The 8,598-nt window shown below is 34.2% G+C and overlaps 1 pseudogene; it reads right to left on the reverse strand.

Moving 5' to 3' along the window:
• Nucleotides 1-7,169: 7,169 nt before the first annotated feature.
• Nucleotides 7,170-8,165, reverse strand: LOC101999569 (annotated as a pseudogene).
• Between the last annotated feature and the right edge of the window lie 433 nt (nucleotides 8,166-8,598).

An 8,598-nucleotide genomic window follows, 5' to 3' on the forward strand; every position in this document is an offset into this window, starting at 1 on the left:
TGTTGTTGAATTCTAACTTTAAGCCATGGTGATCTGATAAGATCCAGGGGGTTATTCCAATTTTTTGTGTCTGTTGAGTTTTACATTGTTACCAAGTATGTGGTCAGTTTTAGAGAAGGTTCCATAAGGAGCTGAGAAGGTATATTCTTTTGTGTTTGAGTGAAAAGTTCTATAAATGTCTGTTAAGTCCATTTGAGTCATGACATCTGTTAGTTCTCTTATTTCTCTGTTATGTTTCTGTTTTGCAGACCTGTGCATTGGTGTTAGTGGGGTGCTGACTTATCCTATTAGTGTATGGGGTTTGATGTGCAATTTAAGCTTTAATAATGTTTCTTTTACATTATGTGGGTGCTATTTTTCGGGGGAAAGATGTTCATCTTGTTTGTTCATAGATTTTTCCAGTGATGAGTCTGAGTCTTCTATCTCTTTTGATTGATTTTAGCTTGAAGTATATCTTGTTAGATATTAGGATAGCTATATCTGCTTGTTTCTTAGGTCCATTTAATTGGAAAATCTTTTCTGAACTCTTTACTCTGAGGTAATATCTGTCTTTGAGGTTAAGGTTTTGTAGTGATGAGGCAAGCCGGCCGCATCCTGCCACCCAGCTAATTTTACCAGAAATAATTACACGGAAACTATATTCATTTAAAACATTGCCTGGCCCATTATCTCTGGCCTCTTCTTGGCTAACTCTCATATCTTAATTAACCCATTTTCTAATAAATCTGTGTATCACCACATGACTATGACTTACCGGCAGGATTCTAGCCTAAGTCCATCTTGGGCCAGAGAGCCATGGTGTCTGCCACACTGCCTTCTACCCAGCATCCTGTTCTGTCTACTCCACCTACCTAATTTTCTGTCCTATCAAAAGACCAAGGCATTTTCTTTATTTAACCAATAAAATCAACACAAAACAGAAGACCCTCATACATCAAGGTGTATTTATTGTATGCATAATAAAGATGACTCCTTTTTCTGTATCCATTCTGTTAACCTGTGTCTATTTACAGGTGGATTGGGTCCATTGATATTAAGAGATATTAATAACCAGTAATTGTTAATTCCTGTTATCTTTAGGTGGTAGTGTTTGTGTGTTTCCCTTCTTTGGGGTTTGTTGGTGTGAGGTCAGCTTTTGCCTGTTGTGTTTTTATGTTTGCAGCTACATTCCTTGGGCTGCAGTTTTTCTTATACTAATTTCTGTAAGGTTGGGTATATTAATAAGTATTGTTTAAATCATGTTTTATTGTTGAGTATTTTGTTTTCTATGTCTGTGGTGATTGAAAGCTTTGCAGGTCATAGTAGTCTGGGCTTTCATCCATGGTCTCTTAGTGTCTACAGCACATCTGTCTATGACCTTCTGACTTTCACAGTTTCCTTTAAGAAGCTTGGTGTAATTCTGTCAGGTCTGTCTTTATATGTTACTTGGCCTTTTCCCTTTGTAACTATTATTATTATATTTTTATGATTATATTATTAATTATTTCTTTATTATTATTATTTCTTTATTTTGTATGTTTAGTGTTTTGATTATTTTATGGGGTGGGGACTTTTTTGGCCCAGTCTATTTGGTGTTCTGTAAGCTTCTTGTACCTTCATAGGAATATCCCTCTTTAGGTTGGAAAAGTTTTCTTCTATGATTTTGTTATATCTTGAATTTTCTTTAAGATAACTTTTAGTACTTCTCTTTTGGGAATTCTAGGAATAAAGTATAAAAATGAACTTTACAAGGCTTTCCAAAACTTTTTGACATCTTCAATATATTATATAAAAAAATTGTTCAGCATTTTCCCAATTGCTATTTGATTTAGAAGTTTTCTTCATGTATAAAATCTGAGCTCTTCACAGGCTACAGTCATGTGAGATACATCGGTAAGAAGTTTGTATCAATAGATTCATGTTGGTTTGCTATTTTTTTATATAGCTACAGTTAAATAAAGAATATGTTGCATTTGATACAGTTTCATTTTATGCATCCCAGGTTGGTTCCATAATGGTAACAGGGAAGATCTCTTCTGTGTTTCTTTCTTCTATTTTCTTATATGAATAGTCACCTAAGTATAATAAAATTTTATATTAATAATGACATAATCAGAAGAGGTGATAAGCTATCTTGTATTGGAACTTGTATACCTAATTTGTATTAGGTATACTTGTATTATAGTGATCAAAATATCCCATATTATCAAGTCCACTTTTAAGTGTCAGAAAGTATATGATTCCTTCTGCATAAAACCTGATATGTTACACTGAGGGTACAATGTATATTACATAATTGGGTCTTATGTTTCATTTTTCCCAAATGAACAAGATAACTATTTGAATTATTCTGCATGTAGGAATCATAACACCTAACCATGAAGTACTTCTCAATGAAGGTTCTATTTTCACTCTTCTTGTAGAAACTCAAACTATATCCTGCCTGATTTGACATTTCTGGATAACACTCACTAACTATGGTAAACAACTAGAAAACCTTCTTCAAATAACCCTTATATATTCAATAATGATCCTAGGATTAAATATGCTTGTGTGCTTTTACTAATTGACTGAACTTTGGTGAAAACTAGAGCAACTCACAGTTCTCAGTCTTAAAAGCACAATGGCATTTTAAACATACATATAGGTACCATTATGTGGACCAAATAGGTTATACTTAGGAGTGTGTGTGTGTGTGTGTGTGTGTGTGTGTGTATCTGTGTGTGTGTATGCAATATCAGTTGGTGATTTTAAAACTGTCATTAATTTGAAGTAGAATGGGGAAGTTTCTGGGATTATTTGTTGGGAAGAAAGGGAAGGAAGAAATGTCTAAAGGGAGGGGAGCAGAGAAAAATGTAGAGCTCAATAAAAATACATAAAAAAATAAATAAGAATGGAAAAATTGTAATCTCAAAAATAAAACAAAAATTAAAAAAGATATTAGCAGTAAAAAAAAAGCTCCAAGCCCCACTTCACAGTTAATAGTGAATGAGATGAAATATATGATATAAAAACAATGAAAATGAACTGTATGAATACCAACATGCATTTGTCATGTCACCTTCATGTCATCATGGGAATGTAAGGCTCTGTTTCCTTGCTTTAATATGACAGTAATAGGCTAATAATGTGAAAGCAAAGCGACTAGATTGGTTTTTGAGGACTGAATATTATGTCACATTAATGGTGTTTGATCCAACTGGGGTTGTTTAGTTAAGAAGAATAATGATCACCTTTAGAACAGAGAACTGAAGCTTGAGGAGGAGAGCCTAATTAGAGCTTCATTTGATCAATAGACAAGGAATTGCTGAGTACCTGATGTGAAATAGGTGTCATATTGAGCCTTTTCAAATAAAAATAGACTTATTATGTGTTGCTTAGAAAGCAAATCTAGAAATATTGTATGAGATGGCAAGCAAATGGCTTTTGGCTTAACATAAGAAAACAGGGATATAATTAGCAGTAATATAGAACAAAGAAGTCGATGAGTCTCAGAAGTCCCGTAAGACCCCACATTAGGCACATTTAGATTTTCAGAGAGCAAGAAATGAATCCTATTCATCTTTGAGATTCTGGTGAATGCATACACAGATGTGCATTGAGTGGATCAATAAGACTTTGTTGAAGATGTAAACATATCAAGTAGATGATTGAGATTGCTTATTCTCACAACAAGGAGTGTCATGGGGTCAGTCTCTGCTTCTTCTCTCCTCAGTTCCCTCACACCGTATGTAAAAGACGGATATTCATCCAAAGAAGTTCAAGAAGAATATGGAAGAAAAAATAATTTTACCCAAGAAAGGCCAGATGATTGTATGGAAAGGTATATAAGTAGCACTGAACTTTCTAAGGAGCTATCTGTATGGAGCTGAGAGTATGCATTTGGCTCATCATTCCTTTCTGTCCACCATCTGGGATACTTTGAAAAGTAGGAAGATGAGTATTCTAAATAAATTCCGATAATTCTTCATTTCCTCCATTATTTTGACTAAAGAAAGCAATTTTTTCTTCTCATTAATTTATTTCAAACAAAACAAAACAAATCAAATAATGGAATAATATTGGGGAAATGAGTCAATTACAAGCTATGTTAAATTTTGGTCAATCAAGATTTTATCTGAGGAGAGAAGATACTTATTGATGAGAAGTTAACGGTTGGCAGCCAAAAATCAATGTGTATGAATACATGCAAGGGTCACTCATGTCTTTCCAAGGAAAATCTCTTGATGCCATATTATCAATCACATATAATTAGTGTATATATGATATATGCATTTTAATAATAATTCAGAAAATTCCTGTGAAGCAAAAAGAATATCTTGTCAAATAAATAGGTTATTAACAGGTAAGTTTAGGCTTGGGTCACAATTATATTGAAATTAAATGATATGTCCTAAGTGCCCAAAAGTCTTCTCAAATTTTGCACATTGAATTAGCTTTTATATTACACTATAATATGGGCAAACAAAAAGCAGATAGCACTTTTCTTATTTCTGAATATAATGAGATAAATTCTGGCATCGAAATGTGTTTTTCTAATGAAAATAAAGAGAACTGAATATATTAAATTAGTCACGTGCTGCATAATGGTGTTTTAGTTGATCATATAATATGATATGCTGGTATTCACTTAAGACTATAATACCTAGTGGCAATGTACTTGTCTTAGTTTGGATAGACATTTCTTATCATGCTTGAACACTAAAAAAAACAAAAAATCCTACCTTGCCTAATAATATGTTTCTCAAAATTTATCCCTATCATTAAACAGTACTCAGTTGTAACTATCTTTTCACATTAACAACGAATTACATGAGGAAAATAAATTAGATGCATCCCTAGATGCCATTGATTTCCTACCTAAAACCATATTCTACTCTCTAAAGTCATAGTGAAGAGTTCAAGCAGAGCTAGAAGACTATGTCTATGAATTGAGGAGAAAGAAATTAGGGAAACTGAGAAGCCTGACAAATGAGAAGGACCTAAACAAAGAAGTCTAGATGAAAGCTAATTGAAAACACAAGAAATAAAATAATTGGAGACCTGACTTGTGAAAGGTCTCCAATTACTTCATTTACTAGAGAAAAATTCACAGTTGCTTTTGATGGTGTCTGTCAGTGCTGTGTGATCATATAGCAAATATAAAAAAATATTAAAAGGAAAACTTGTGCAGTAAAATGTCCATAGGGGCTTTGAAATGATCTTACTTGGCAGTAAGATGATTCAATAGTGGTTTATATTTATGCAAATACGGAAAAGATGAAATAAAATTAGCAAATGAAAATATCTTATGTTGCTTATATCTGAAAAGTTTTGTTACTGTCTTGCATATATGGCACTTTACTCCTAAACGAGATACAAATTCTTCTTATATTTACATAAAAGAATTATTCCCATACTCGATATAATTGGTCATGAAACAATTACTTTTATACTAAAAAGTTGAAATTATGTGAAATATTTCCATTGGCTTAAAGGGAAAGAAACTAGAAAACATTAGCATCAAGAATTTAGTAAAATTCACGAACATGACAATTTTTAAATATTCTTTTTAAAATTGAGTAAATGGAGAAATTATGAATAAAAATGGAAAATACTTTGAGGATTGTTAAAGTGATACACATTTTTCTGAACATAGTAGGACATGTCCATAATTCCAGCATTCAGAAAGTTGGTGAAGCAGGATCCCAAGCACACAGCTGGTCAGGGCTACACAGAGAAACTCTCCTGTTTTCTAAAAATTATATATTAAAATTCATGAGAAACAGCAACTCTACTCTCATGCAGGACTATATATGCCAATAATATAAAAGAAGTTATATTTGTTTGTATATGATACCAAAAGTATAGGCAAGAACAAACAAATGATCTGGGTTATGTATAAAATGGAAAATATCTATACATCAATGTAGCCTAAGAAATTATTTGCAAACATTCATCTGATAAAAGCTTAAAATAGAAATGTACAATGAACAACCTACAGCTAAACAGCCACAATAAACACAAACAACTTGGCTAAGAGTAGCTAAAGAGTTTAAATAAGTGTTACTTCAAATTCATGTATAACAACTTAAGATGCAAATGAAATCCACATAATCTACCACCCATCAGATGGAATACACTTAAAGCGAAAGTGAAGTGCAATGTTGAAGACATGAGCACACTGCTGAAACATTCAGTCAGTGCTGATAGAAAATCAATATGGCAGTTATCCACAAAAGCATATCAGAATTACCATGACAACCTGAAATTCTCTTTGGATGCAAAAGGTGTTAAAATAACTGGAGCACAAATGTCTGCAGCATTATTTTTCATTTATCATCCTGCAGTAGGTACAGAACACTATTAATTGAATCCATTAATTTGCTAATGTGATATATTCATAGAAAGGGATATATTGTTTGTACATTAAGAGATGTGAAGTTTTTTTATATTTTCCCCATCATATCACCTGTGTCCTGGTAAAAAGGGAGAAGGGAAAATACTACATAATGAAACAGAGCAGGGATAGATAATGCTGATGTTTGAAAAAGCAATAGGGAATCATATTATGTTATATCTACATAAAATTATATCTAAAACATATGAGTGTATGCACATGTACACACACCTATATATATATACATATATATATGTATGTATATGATGTATATGCAGTCAAGTTATGCCACTTGGAGTGATAATGCTTCTGCCAAAAGCCATAAACTAACAGAATCAGGTGTGAGGACCTACTCTTGATGTTAATGGCAGTAAAAGAGTCTCTCTAAACAATATAGATGATTGTTGTTGCTCTTGGTTACCTCCTATAAGTTGAAGACAAAACCCCATTGCTGAAGTTATCAAACATGTGGGGTATAAGTCTTAGATGATTTTTTCTGAATCTAACCCCAAATCTCCCACCTCCATAAGGACTAGCTTTCATTTTGCCACAAAGTACAATGCAAACCTCAAATTAAAGACAGCAATAAGAGTCCTACCTGACTATGAAGATCATGGTCCATAACAATTGTCAACACAGCAAGATTTTCTTTTCTTTCTTATTGTAATTTGTTTATCGTAAGATAATTTACAAACATCTTGCTGTATTTATGACTCAGTGGACCAAGGTTCTTCTGACAAAGACAGCAACCAGTTAAAACCAGCTTGCTGTTTTCCTTTACCTATTATTTGTGGGTACAACTTGATTTTCATTAATCCAGAGCCGCAGCCCCAGGTATGATTTTAATCAACTCCTTTGAGATGACATCTTAATGGATGCAGTTGAACATCAAGTCAATTTGTCAATCATATCAGAAGCATTCTTGCAGGCATTGCCCGTAGCTGTCATTCTGAAATGTTTCTTACTGGTGGAGGACTCCTTCAGGGAGTAGTAGATGATGTTGTCCAGATTGTATTCCTGGGAATTCTGTAGCGCATCAGCATTGCTGTAAGGCTCATGCTCTCAGCAGCTGTAATGGTATTGAGAAAGAAGGTGGACTTCTCTTATATCTTGTAGGAGAGAGCAGACTTGAACTGATTAAAAATGATAGGGTCTTCATCATATTCATATCCAGAATTTAACAATTCAAAGGCAATGCCTGATGCATCTCCAAAAGTAGGGGACTTCTGTCCCACAACTTTGACACCAAAAACTGGTCAGAGTGAGCCCTATAAAGTATGCCATTGGTTTTGTTACCAATTCCTGCAACTATAACTTCTTTCCCAGCTGCAGTGAGGGTAGTTTCCTCATTCTTCATCTATTTGGCCACTGAGGAATGAATAGCCCCACAAATCCCTTGATCTGAGGACACACCACAAAGGAGGTGTTCGTTCTTGTTCTCAGGTAATTTAATATCAGCCTTTTCATAAAGAGCCAAAGAGCCTCAAGCTGGCCTCAGCTCCCACTCAGCCCTGGAATATTTTGCAGCTGCAACCATCTTCATAGACCTGGTAATTTTCTGGATTTTTTTTTGATGGATTTAGGTCTACTGGTAATATCTTTCAAAGTTGCCATGTTTCAAACTTGTGCAGCTGAACGGCACAGGGCAACAGCCCGGCAACACTCTCCTGCAAGAGCATGGTAGAACTTTGAAGGTTGGACAGATGGGATTAGCAAGATTTTCCTTTAGGTGTAATACTAGCACTTGTATCTTGGCAATAACTAAGAGCTATCATGTTGAACTTACAGCCCATTCAATAGGAAAGAAATCATGCCTGGTACTTGAAAACTGGCTAACTACCCAGGCATAGTGGTGGCATAAATCTTCGAAGAGAACCTACACCTGAAGCTTTACTAGAACATAATTTCTAACTGTATTCTAAATATTTATCCTTATACTCACAGGTAAATATAGCTCCCACCCTTCATCAAGAAAACTTCTCTTTGCAGCAGATAGGACCTTTATTGAAAACCACAACGGATCAAAAACCAAAATATTCCTGCACCTAAGTCTCAGGGAACATGGAAGAAGAGGGGCTGAAAGATCTCTGTGAGTTTGAGTCTACAGGGTGAGCTCCAGGAAAGGCTCCAAAGCTACAGAGAAACCTCGTCTTTAAAAACAAAACAAAACAAAAAACAAAAACAAAACTAAACAAAAGCTGAACAAGGACAATGCCAGCAGGAAGAAAGAAAGAAAGTGA

This window comes from Microtus ochrogaster, unplaced genomic scaffold (genome assembly GCF_000317375.1).
Source record: "Microtus ochrogaster isolate Prairie Vole_2 unplaced genomic scaffold, MicOch1.0 UNK34, whole genome shotgun sequence".
In the NCBI taxonomy this organism is placed as follows: Eukaryota; Metazoa; Chordata; class Mammalia; order Rodentia; family Cricetidae; genus Microtus; species Microtus ochrogaster.